General features: G+C 46.0%; 1 long non-coding RNA gene across 1 annotated transcript in view; it reads right to left on the bottom strand.

Annotated features, from left to right (window-relative positions):
- Positions 1-13,307, bottom strand: part of LOC148504616 (uncharacterized) — a 44,645-nt gene extending 31,338 nt beyond the window's left edge. The window contains exon 1 of the long non-coding RNA XR_015869922.1: positions 12,971-13,307. This is a non-coding gene — a long non-coding RNA (uncharacterized LOC148504616). The remainder of the gene's footprint in view (positions 1-12,970) is intronic.
- Between the last annotated feature and the right edge of the window lie 238 nt (positions 13,308-13,545).

Here is a 13,545-nt window from a genome sequence, read left to right as displayed (position 1 = left end):
CCTATTTTTAGTCCCAGTCCAGCCCTGCCTATAGGCATAGGAGACTGCTCCGGCTGCTGCTTTAGCAGCCACGAGTAGTCTCCCAGTGCAGCCCAGCACACAGCAGCGTGTGCTGGGCTGCTGTGACTTGGGAAGCAGTGCCTGACTTGGGCCCCTGCCGAGCCCCTGCAGCAAGCCCAGGCCTGGATAATTTGTACCCGCTCCCCCCCCCCTCTCGGCGCCCCTGAGGACTGCACTGTATGATTAACTTAGGGTAGTCTTTAAAGCAGTCTGTTACTACCAAATAAAGAATATTGTTCCTGAAGGAACCTGAAGATTCTAGGGATTGGACACCCTGTTCACAGTGGGCTGATTCTAATAGCAAAGTCACCTGCCGACTCTCACTAGCTGACTGTGGGCCTGATTCAGAGCCGGACGCAAGTGGCCGTTCACTCATCTGCCGTACGAGCGGAAATAATAAAATTCAAGCGCTCGCTCGTATGTTCGTTCGCAGCTAATTTTCCGCCCCATAGTCTCCCAACCCCTCCTCTAGCTAGCGAACGTTCTAAATAGCGACCGTCCGTCTCCTCTTTGGTTGCAGGGAATGCTCGCACAAGTCAATTCCGGAAGTGGCCCTGTCAGTTTTCGATTGCCTGCTATTTAATTCAGGAAACATACTTGAATCGATTAATGGCAATCACTATATTAATTAGCTTAATTGTTATTCACATGTTTGCAATCCTTTTTTTTTTTCAATGTCAATAAACTTTATTATTGTTAGTGTGTGTCATTGCTTCCGCAGAATACGTACGGTTGTACCAAGGGGATGGTTCTTCAAAATTAAAAGTTGGTTTGAATGCTACTATTGTTTTGCATTTTTTTTATAGGCCGATTTATCAACTTTATTTTTAATATTTAAATTAGCTTACGCATGTCACTGCATCAAGCCTATCATAACTCACATTATATTTGTGAGGGTGTAGGTCACATGACTCATACAATAACCAATAGAATGGTTTCTGTTAATTTACAAAGTACATTAGCCAATCAAATTTTTTCTAGGACCTTTATTAAAACTGTTTTGTGTAAAAAAAAATCATTGCCATCATGAGAGCCGCCGCTTTCTGTCGCCGTGAACTCCTGGTCCTCACTGAAGTGATGGACCAGAGAATCACCAATTACACGCGCCCCACCACTAACCTCCGCAAGCAGCTGGCCTACGCGGAGGTGCGGCGCCGCCTGCGTGTGATCGGCTACCGCAAAAATATCGGCCACCTTGAAAGAAGGTGGTCCGATCTGAGGCGCAGATCCCCACGCCTGTTGGCCAATTTGTGACAGCAGATCCAGGAAAGTAAGTGTTTTTTTTAATTTTATTTAAAATGTAAGCATACCTGCGTGTGCATGTTTACCGTATAGCCCTGTTTCTTTATTTTGGACATACCTGCGTGTGCATGTTTACAGTATAGCCCTGTTTCTTTATTTTGGACATACCTGCGTGTGCATGTATACCGTATAGCCCTGTTTCTTTATTTTGGACATACCTGCATGTGCATGTTTACCGTATAGCCCTGGGGTTTTTTTAGGTTTTTTTTGGTGTGTAAATTTTTTCCCCAAAAAATGAAATATGTAATAATATTAATTTTTCTACATCATTTAGGGGCTGAGCGCAGACTCCAACGCCAGCGACGTCGGGCTCGTCCCCTAACCCCACTCCCACCCAAACATCCTCGGCCCACTCTTCCCCAAATTCCCCCTCCAACCCAGACCTGGCCGACCGTGAGGCCCCTCCCTCTCCTCACATTCCCATCCCTCCAAATTCACACTCCCCTCCACCACCCCCTCTCTTTTCCTCACCCTCAACTTCCTCCCAAATAACCCCTCCTCCATCCGTGCTGCACTGGCCCACCTCTGATGAGGACGATTTTGGGGCTCCAGGCCCAGTCAGCATTATGACCGGTATGTTTCCCTTTTAAACTATGGTTGTTTTTTCATTATTTTGTTTTTGGTTGATGTTGTCCTTTTGCCTGTGCAGTTCAAAATTGTAAAGTATTTGTAATGTTTTTGATATATATCTTTGTGAAACAATGTCTAGGATGTTTTCCCCTTACACATATGACACATGTCCAAACACTCATACTTGTGTCTTTCTTGTTTACGGTACCAACAAATGTTGTATTTTTGCGTAGTTGTAACTCTCTTTTGTGTTATTTTTGAAGAATATTTTTTGTCTTTTGTTTTCAAAAATCTTTTCGTTTGGCATTCCTTTTGTTTTGGAGATGTTTTTTTTCACCTTTTTTTGTATAGTCTGATTTTTTACTTGTTTTGTAAAATATAATTTATGCTGGCTTGCAGATCTTGAGGGGTCATGTCGTTGCCATGTTTGTGGCCTTGGATCAGATTTTGGCGCGCCTACACCACTAATTTTTTTATTTTTCGCTCAAAAAATGTTGTTAAAATTAAAATTTATTTTGATTTATTTCAGTCTCATTCCTTGTGTGTAAATCTTAGATTGTTGAACCTTACATAAGTCTACTATTTGTCCCTGATTTTTAAAGAAATGTAAATTATGTAAGCTTGCACATTAAACACATAACAATACCAATAGGTTTGGAGAAGTAACCTCAAAATGTGATTATTTTTTGGTGTGGGTAATGTTAAATTTAAAGCTGCCTGCTTAGGCCTACAATTGCAAACATACTGATTCACCATAATACCTTTGGTGTTTGTTTTTAGCAACAAAGCAGGGTACTAAACTTTTCCAAATAAGAAATTACAGTATTAGGCATTAAGCAACTTTGCATTTTTAGAAACAGGTTACACTTGGTTGTAATTTACGATGGAAATGGTTGGTGAACGTAAAATTAAATTTTAATTCACACAAATAATAAACACCAAGTGAATACACACAATAAATTCCAAAATTCAAAACACACACACAAGTCAAAAACACACCAAAACCCCCCAAAAAACACAATCAGGAACTGTTTGAAGAAGTAGCATGCCAACATAAATCCACAAATGAGGAGAAGAAATCATTGTTCCCGAAGTTATATCCAATGTGTCCACATAAAGTCATTTGTGTTGATCAGGTAGTAGGCATGGATTTTTATGGTCATTTTAGGGATTAAAAACAAACAAAAAAAAACCAGTTAAAAATGTACTTTAAAATATTACATGTCTACATTGTGACATTTTTAAACATTATGAGGAAATAATTACCTAAAAAATCTGGCCACAACTCATCGCGTATGGCCCCCCCACATACTGACCTCCGACCAACCTCGGGGGGGCCGTCCTCAGGCAAGGCATCCTCTGGCTGCATTGGGACACCACTCCTTATGGCGATGTTGTGAAATATCCCACACAGGACCACAATTTTCGAAACCATAGCCGGCAAATACATGAGGTCGCCACCGGAGCGGTGGAGGCATCTGAATCGGCCTTTTAAAAGGCCGATACAGCGCTCCACCACCTGCCTGGTGGCTGTAAGTGCGGAATTATACTGACTTTGTGGCCCTGGTGTGGGAGCCAAATAAGGAGTGAGCAGCCAGGGCGTGCAAGGGTAACCACTGTCTCCTGTGAAAAAATAAAAAAAAACATCAGGACCGTTGTGTAACAAGCTTTGCATTGGTTTCAACAGAAGGTGTCAACTTACCCAGAAGCCACGCATCACCAGCTTGTAGGTTGTTTAATTTGTGCCAAATCCCTGATTGCCAGATGACGAAGGAATCATGTGCACTGCCAGGGAATTTGGCATTCAGGGACAGGATCTGGAGGGAGGCATCACATACCACCATTACATTCATCGAGTGAAAGTGCTTTCAGTTCCTGAAGGCTGGAGGCTGAAGTGGTATGTGAGTGCCATTCACAACCCCTATGATGTGTGGGAAGCCAGCTATTTGGTAAAAATTAGCCTTCGCCACATTAAGGGAACCCATATTCAATGGCATTTTAATAAAATGATGGAGGTGTTTAAAAAGGGCCTCCATCACTGCCCTCAGGATCCTTGAAAAGGAGGATTGGGATATTCCAGCGACTATTCCCACAGTGGTTTGAAAGGATCTTGAGGCACAAAAATGGAACACCGACATTAATTGCGTAAGTGGTGGTATTGCTGTAGGACTGTCAATTTGCCATTCAAGATCACTCTCTATTAATGAGAGAGTGTCTATGATGAGTTGTGGCGGAAGACGGTAGCGCCTTAACACCTCATCATCTGGCATTCCAAAAAGGGTGACATGTGCTCTATATATCTGGGGCCTTGCATGCCTACGAGGCCTACGCCTGGGACGAAGTTGAGGTTATTTGGGTTCTGGAACCATGGCCAATATAATACGACCAACATCAACCTGAAATGTTAAGCAAGGTAGTTATTGGTATAGACAAATGTGTTAAGAAAAATATACTTATCTTTTCCAAGAAAACCAAAGATGCTTACAGGCCTGGGACGTGTCATGTGCAAATCAACCTACATTTCAAAATTAGAAAATGTTTAAGATATTAATTTAAAAAACTATGATTGAAAACAAATTTCGTATTCTAAAAAATAGAGAAGGGAGCACACATTAGTTCTCAAAATAGTATGCTACATTTAGTGGTAAGACATGATTTTACACAGAGAAATTGAAAACACATTATTACGTAAAATAGTATGATAATTTTACATTTAAAATAAAAAAAAACATTAGTTTGCTAAATAGTACGCTACTTTTACAGTTAAATAAGGGCACATTAGTTTGCTAAATAGTACGCTACATTTAGTGGTAAGACATGATTGTTCCCAGAAAATAAACAACATTACTTAGCGAAACATATGCTAAGACCAACACATCAAATTTGTAAATTCATGAAACCAAAAACACTTACCAAAAACAGACAAATATCCCAAAGTTCAAAAACGTCACTGGGTCACTGCCAAAATAACTGTAAAAAAAAAAATATTATAAAAATTTGTAAACTATTTACTATTATTTTTTACGGTAGTTTTTTAAAATACTTACTCAAAAATTCAAATAAAAATAGCCAAACAATAAAAAAAAATGCTAACGGAAAAGAAAGAAGTAAGAAAAAAAACCAAAAGATCCAAAAAAACAAGTCCTCCTTCTACTCAACAATCAGCCAACAATCCACTCCAATGCAAAACTTCCAACAATCATAACATGCCACCTCGACTCGAGTCACACCAAGCCATAAATAGGCTTTATTTTCCCGCTCAAATTAATGACGGACAGTAGGAGCGCACAAGGAATGATGCGGCCGAATAATGCTGACGCATGTATAAAAACGTCACTGAAGGCCAAAATCGGTCTGCTACATTGCCAAAAAAAAATGAGTACAGAGCAGCAAAGTACTAGCCAACGGGCACCATGTAAGTGTTTTTTGAGGGGAAAATGCGTATTTTTAACATTACATTTTAAAACATTTTACTAAAAATCTTTATTAACATTTTTAAAAAAAGAGGCTGCTGGCCCTAGTAGGCAAACTAGGGCCAAAAAAAAAAAAGGCAGCCACAATTTACAAGGAAGGAGATGGAGGTTTTGGTGCAAATGTGCAATGACAACCTGGCACAGGTACCAAGGAATATGGGTGCAAACTAGAGATGGAAACTGTGGGACGACATAGCCAGTGGTGTCAATGGTGTGGGTGAGTTTGAACGTTCAACCGGGGAGGTCAAACGCCGGTATGTAAAAATGACATTTTATTAAAATGTGTTTACAGGTCAAAATACTGCAGGAATAATGCCAAATTTTAAACCAACAGATGGAGCGACTTCAAATATCGGCTTAAACAAAAACTGGCTGATAGGGCTAGGCATGCAGGGGGGACAGGTGGGGGTCCCAGCCCTGTGTCACTTGAGCTCACAGATTTGGAGGAGCTGGCCCAGGGGTGTGTGCAGGATGAGGAGGTGTTTGGCGTGTCGAACATGGATACCGACATGCCAGACTTTGCGGCTCCTCATGTTGCCCCAGGTAAATGTTGTAATGTTACCAAATCAGAAATGTGTTTTTGACAATATCTAGATTTTAATTTTACTCTTTTCTCTTTTTTCTCACAGAGACACAGGCGGATGAGTCTGCTCCAGAGGTGAGCTTTGGCCGCAGAATTTCTTCTGGCTCTGCAGGGGAGGAAGCAGTAGATCCGGCTGGGGACCCTGTGGAAGACAGTCCAGGGCATTTCCCCTCGCAGGCAGTGGCCCTCCTCACTGATCTCAATGGTAAAACGGATAAGCAGACCGAGATTCTGCTGAGGATGGACGCCAATCTGCTATGGGTGGCGGACGCCCTGGAGCAAAGTGCTGCAGCCAACGTGACCATTGCTAAGGCCCTTGCGGAAAATACTGGGGCCAACGTGCGAATAGCGAATGCCCTGGAGCAGTTCATTCGCCAGCACATGTTGGAGCCGGCCTCCCTTCCTGCCGGAACATCAGGACCCTCCACCTCTGGCACAAAACAGCCATCCCTCCAAATGTGCCTAGCCCTATGCCTAGTCCAGAGGCCACAACATCTGACTCTGGCCAGGCCAGCTGAAGGACTTCCCAGACCCGTTCAGGCTCCCTCCAACCCCTGCCAAACGGCCTAAAAGGCGATGACAGCACTGGCTAATTTCCCCACAATCCATCTCTGTGTTTGCCCCATATTCCTGCATGGCAAAAACCTCCCTCTCCTTTCTTGTGAATTGTTTTTATTTGTTTTATTTCTGTTCAAATGCCACTTATTTTGTGGGTGTGTGGGCAAAATGATTTCTAGATTTTGTCCCATGAAAAAAAATGTTTACTTTAATAAAAACTTGAAACAAAAATAACAAAAAAATTATTACACTTTGGAAACAAAATTGCAAAAATCTTTTCTTGATTTATTTACAAACTGGTTAAAAGGTAATCCCTCTAACAAACTTACAAACAGTACAACGGAAATAGAAACATTTCATATTTTGCCTAAAAATTAAGGGTTAAAATCAATTTATGAGTTTTAAGTAACAATTATCAAAAAAAAAAAGGACGATTGGTTTCTTGGTCCAAAAAAAAAACATGCGTACAATATTGTTTGTCTACAAAATAAACACTTACAAATATGTAAAAAGCACTCAAAAACATTTGTTAGCTAATTGATTGTATTGCCTCACTTGATTAATCGCAACACCATCGATGAGTCCGGGGAAGTACGAGGAGACCATCGTCATTGCAGTAGACTATATCAGACCCCAAGCTGAGCGAGCAGTCTTAATGGAAATTGGATCACACAGTGACGTGGACAAAATATCGCCCACATTGGACGTTCGCACAAGATAATACATGTACGCCCAAAAAATGCCTTGCCACGCCTGCGTTTTCTCATCTCCACCCCCGTTACCACCCATAAACGGAACATTCTGTCAATCAAATGACATAGGTCACTTCCTGTTCGCTGTGTATACGAGCGAACGAGAAATGACCGCAATGATCCGGCCGCACATGCGCAAGGAGAACCGGACGCATGCGTGGTTTAAAACAATCGAATGCGTACGAGCGAACGACTGATAGCGTCCGGCTCTGAATCAGGCCCTGTGGCTGTTAGATGGAGCAATTGTTGGGCTGGGTAAAGCAACAGGGTGGCTGACAGTAGGATTATTGTTGGCTTCAGTCACTATTTAGGAAAGAATAATCTATTTCAACTGTTTTGCTTCCTTGACTGCAGGGAAAATAGCTGCATTGGCACTAACAGGGAGAGCACATTTAGTGAATGGCTAAGCCCCTTAAATAGATAGTTGGGTGTGCTGTGAAGAATCTGTCAGCCGGGCGACGCAGCAATAACATGGGACAGTGCTTAATTGTTTTACAGACCTCTCCTGTAGCTCCTCTGGTAATGGGAGTCTCCATCTGGGGGAATGACCACCCCCTTCAGCCGGCACCTCCCTCAGCCTGCCTCCTGGATCAGACAGACCCGCCTCCGCTCCGCTCACACCGGTTTTCCTCTGTCGCAGGCGGGGAAAGGAAGTCTCTGAAGCTCCAGTGACTTGTCTGTCAGCAGTCGCGGCTCCCTCCTTCAATTACCACCGGCTCACAGGTAAATGCCCCAGCGCAGGTCCGCTCCGTCTTGCGCTACCTTAGGACTGCCCAACGGTCAGCTGGGCAGTCCCCTTTATAACCTTCCTCCTGGTCCGCTCTCCTCCTGCCGGTCTTGCGCGCTAGCCTCCTGCTTTGTTTAAGGCAGCTGGCCACTGCTTCGTGGGCATGCAGCGCTCCCCTCCAAGGATCAGTGGGGAAGCCGCTGCCTCGTGCCCTCACAGTCACCAACAGTCCAGACCAGCGGGAGACACCACAGTTCCGGGGGGTGGAGGGGGGGAATAAAGAGGGCATAAGCATACAATGTACATTTTAATATACCAGCAATACATATATAATAAAATATATACATAACTCTATTAATGGTACAGGGGTATTATAACAGAAAATGGTACTCAAAAGTGGTACTCCAGAGGCTTGGGGTACCACATATTTACTAACCATCATATTGGAGAGTCAATTTAAGATAGAAGGCGATGTCCATCGTATATTTGGAATGGGTTCGATTCCCGTCAGCGGCAGCCCGACAGGAGCAGAGTGCAACGCAGCAGAAGCCCGACAGCGCTGGAAATCCCGATCGTGGATAGGTAAGTATCCACTAACCTAACCCTCCTTAGGGGTGCCTAACCCTAACTTCCCCCCCAAGTGCCTAACCCTAATCCCCCCTCTAAGTGCCTAACCCTAACCACCCCCTTCCCCGCTGCCTAAACCTAAGTCCCCCGGGGGGGTGCCTAACCCTAAGTCCCCCCCGGGAACCCTAAACCTAACACCCCCCCGCAGCTGTCCGCTCGCGGCGCCCGGCATCACTATGATCGTGATGCCAGGCGCCTGACTCCCGGCGTCGGGGAAATGCGTGCGTCTACATCTAGACGCCCGGCATTTCACCCTTGCCGGGATAAGACAGTCGGGAAGCCGGCTGCCGGTATATAGGCAGTCGGCTTCCCGATTGCTTCCCGTATATTTTCTGTCTAAAACACTGTCATATAGAAGTGTAATTCCGATAGAAACTGATGAACATTCTGCTTCTGCCTCCTGGACCCTGTCAGACAGCTGCTTATCTCAGGTAAGTGGTGAGCACAGAGCAACCTGCTGCTGCGATATTTGTCACATTGCTGCAGGTGCTTCTGCCTCCTGGGCCCCGTCAGACAGCTGGTGGAGCGATGCAATCTCAGGTAAGTGCATAGGCGAAACTAGAGATCTGGTAATGGGTGGTCCCAGGTTTAGCACCATGGGCCTGATTCAGACCCACTCGCGTGCGCATAGCGCTCGCAAGCGGGTTGATGGTCGGCCAGTGCGCACGCACGGCGTGCGCAATGCGAGTGCGTGAGCCCCGGAGAGAGTGAGAACTTCACTCGCTCCGGGGCTCGCTACAAAACGGGGTGGCTGTTGATGTTGATCGACAGCTGTTCTGTAGGCCGGTAGAGGGGTGGCTGGACAAATTGAGGCGTTCCCGAAGGAACGCCTGCTGTTTGTGGACGGCCCTACTGACATCATTCGTGATGTCAGTAGTGAACTTCCTGCTCTATTAGAGCAGGAAGTTCACTCGGGCTTGCGGGAACCGAGACCCTACCACAAGGGACTCGTCGCAAACCCGATGGTCGCGATAATTGCGACCATTGCCAGGCCGCTCGCAAAAGCTGTGGGTGGTCACCCACAGCTATGTGAGAGGCCTGGAGGCGGATTCTTTTTAAAAAAAATCTGCCCTGATTCAGAGCGAGCAATCGCAAACAGCGAGCACCTGTGAATTGGGCCCCATGTCAGACATTTTATTACTGTTTCTTGGAAAGAAAAATTGTATCAGACACATTTTATATATATATATATATATATATATATATATATATATATATATATATATATATATATAGTATATATTCTAGAGTTGCAGGGGGCAGGGCGACTGATAGTAGAGACGGTTCTTTTACGCATGCCGGGAGTGCACGCCCCAAAAAAGGAGCATGGCCCCTCAAACAGGGGGCATGGTGTCTCCAGCCACTACATGGCTCCTAACTGCCATGTATGTACATAATTGCTGGTCTGTGCAGCATTACTGAACATTGTGAATGTGCCTTGCCACCATAGGTTGTTAGGAGTCATATAGGGAAGGTGCCAGTACACACTCACTAATGATGATGACTTGTCTCCTGTGCTGACAGTGCAGTGGTGTATGCATCTCGGGAAGGGCTGAGCTCTGCGTATGTGCGGAAACACTATATTACCACCATTCTAATTGCTTAGCTCTAATAAGCAGGCTTTCAAATTAAGAGATATTGTTAATTTTGAGGCATATCACACAGAGCAAATTCGGTAACTGTTGCACTAAGTCAGATATTGTTGGATGTACACATACAGGAACCATTTAAAAGCAGTGCTGTATAGAACAGACTTGCAGCACACAATGACTCCTTATACACCAATTTAAAAATAACAAAACAAGATAGTCTCCTGTACATCTGTTTGTAAAAATCTAAATGCAATGACCCAACAATAAAAAGCAACTACCAGTGATCGTGTTCTGAAAGTTCTGTATTATGTCTTCAATACTGTATGTCAATATAGTACCTTCCAAAAGATAGGCCATGCTGTAATATGATTAGCAACGAGATTTGAATACGGATAATTAGACATTCAGCCCCCTTATGTGTCTCCAGGCCAGCCACCCTTATGTGTCTCCAGCCCAGCCCTCCTTATGTGTCTCCAGCCCAGCCCCCCTTATGTGTCTCCAGGCCAGCCACCCTTATGTGTCTCCAGCCCAGCCCCCCTTATGTGTCTCCAGCCCAGCCCCCCTTATGTGTCTCCAGGCCAGCCCCCCTTATGTGTCTCCAGCCCAGCCCCCTTTATGTGTCTCCAGCCCAGCCCTCCTTATGTGTCTCCAGCCCAACCCTCTTATGTGTCTCCAGCCATCCTTATGTGTCTCCAGCCCAGCCCCCCTTATGTCTCTCCAGCCATCCTTATGTGTCTCCAGCCCAGCCCCCTTTATGTGTCTCCAGCCCAGCCCTCCTTATGTGTCTCCAGCCCAGCCCTCCTTATGTGTCTCCAGCCAAACCCTCTTATGTGTCTCCAGCCATCCTTATGTGTCTCCAGCCCAACCCTCTTATGTGTCTCCAGCCATCCTTATGTGTCTCCAGCCCAGCCCCCTTTATGTCTCTCCAGCCCAGCCACCCTTATGTGTCTCCAGCCCAGCCACCCTTATGTGTCTCCAGCCCAGCCACCCTTATGTGTCTCCAGCCCAGCCCCCCTTATGTCTCCAGGCCAGCCACCCTTATGTGTCTCCAGCCTAGCCACCCTTATGTGTCTCCAGTCCCAGCCACCCTAATGTGTCTCCAGCCCACCCTTATGTGTCTCCAGCTCAGACACCCTTACGTGTCTCCAGCCCAGACACCCTTATGTGTCTCTAGTCCCAGCCACCCTTATGTGTCTCTAGTCCCAGCCACCCTTATGTGTCTCTAGTCCCAGCCACCCTTATGTGTCTCCAGCCCAGCCACCCTTATGTGTCTCCAGCCCAGCCACCCTTATGTGTCTCCAGCCCAGCCCCCTTTATGTGTCTCCAGCCCAGCCCTCCTTATGTGTCTCCAGCCCAACCCTCTTATGTGTCTCCAGCCACCCTTATGTGTCTTCAGCCCAGCCCCCCTTATGTCTCTCCAGCCATCCTTATGTGTCTCCAGCCCAGCCCCCTTTATGTGTCTCCAGCCCAGCCCTCCTTATGTGTCTCCAGCCAAACCCTCTTATGTGTCTCCAGCCATCCTTATGTGTCTCCAGCCCAACCCTCTTATGTGTCTCCAGCCATCCTTATGTGTCTCCAGCCCAGCCCCCTTTATGTGTCTCCAGCCCAGCCACCCTTATGTGTCTCCAGCCCAGCCACCCTTATGTGTCTCCAGCCCAGCCACCCTTATGTGTCTCCAGCCCAGCCACCCTTATGTGTCTCCAGCCCAGCCCCCCTTATGTCTCCAGGCCAGCCACCCTTATGTCTCCAGGCCAGCCACCCTTATGTGTCTCCAGCCTAGCCACCCTTATGTGTCTCCAGTCCCAGCCACCCTAATGTGTCTCCAGCCCACCCTTATGTGTCTCCAGCTCAGACACCCTTACGTGTCTCCAGCCCAGACACCCTTATGTGTCTCTAGTCCCAGCCACCCTTATGTGTCTCTAGTCCCAGCCACCCTTATGTGTCTCTAGTCCCAGCCACCCTTATGTGTCTCCAGGCCAGCCACCCTTATGTGTCTCCAGCCCAGCCACCCTTATGTGTCTCCAGGCCAGCCACCCTTATGTGTCTCCAGGCCAGCCACCCTTATGTGTCTCCAGCCACTGTTTGGGTCCTTCAAATACATGGGGACTTTTTGGAGGCAAATAGCCACACGGGGGCTGATACAGAGATCCACGTGAGCCTGTTTAGCAGCCCGGTCTTGCTGTTTTGAGCATTAAGCTAAGTAATGGTCCGCGCTACAGGAGTATTTTTCTAAATCTAGCTGCTACACACAAACAGTGAGGTATCCCAACCTCGTAAACAATATGATATACAAGGGTAGGTGTGAGCGCTCTGAGTTTAGAATTGTGGGTAAGGTAGTTGTGGACGATGACACAAATCTGGCTCATGGGTATATATAGGGATATGTATGGGAAAAGGGGGGGATGGGGGATGTAGTATATAAGTCCTGGTGTAAACCACCGTATGAACTGTGGGTAGGGGGTTCACCTGAAGGCAGTTCAGTTACTATGTAATCTTACAAAACTGGGTCGGCAGTAACTTGTGGCAGTATGTTCTTATAGGGTCGTCAGTTGGTTCTTTTAATGACAGTTAATGGTGCAAAAGAAGGAGGATCTCCCTTTGTCTACTGGTATATTATTCGGTATCCCGGCTCTCATCCTCAAACGTATCCCATATGTGAAAAAAGGAGACCCGAGCATCAGGTGCAGGCAGGCAAGAATGGTGTAAAGTATGTGGTGAGTACTTACCCAGATCCTGCCGCAAGCCCGCTGATTCACCTACAGTCTTTGCTCGACGGTCCAATGAGTATGGGTGTGGGAGTGGTTGTCCGGCTAAACCATATAAACACTAGTACATGGACTCAAAGGGAGATTAAAAATGTGATTTATTGCCTGTCCACATGCAAACAAAGGCTCCTGATGGTACAGGTAATGAAGGGTTAATAGAAAAACAAGGGAAGCTTTCAATCTTAATATAAAAGTTCAGTGTTAAAAAGGTAGGTCGCTGTGGTGTCCCCAACGCGTTTTGTCCCCTATAGGGACTTTTTCAAGGGTAGGTGGTCTGGGGGGCAAAGTAACAGGCTTTAAATACCTGTAATGGAGCCCCGTATGTAATGCTAATCCTGTTGCTTCCGGGTTCGCGCTCTCCGCTGCACGCCGGTCACGTGATAGGAGTATATCTGGTCACATGCATGGCCTGCTGACTGCGCATGCTCCGAGTGCTAAGAGCAGACAGTGCGCCTACTATAGCATTAGTGGGAATGTTCCATTCTTCTCCCCTTTGTATATGGGGCTACATTGGTCTCCTCTGTCTCTCTCCTGTG

This window comes from Taudactylus pleione, unplaced genomic scaffold (genome assembly GCF_031769625.1).
Source record: "Taudactylus pleione unplaced genomic scaffold, aTauple2 ptg000465l, whole genome shotgun sequence".
NCBI lineage: Eukaryota > Metazoa > Chordata > Amphibia > Anura > Myobatrachidae > Taudactylus > Taudactylus pleione.
The sequence above is the reverse complement of the archived record's forward strand: the minus strand, read 5'-3'. Positions and strand labels throughout refer to the sequence as shown.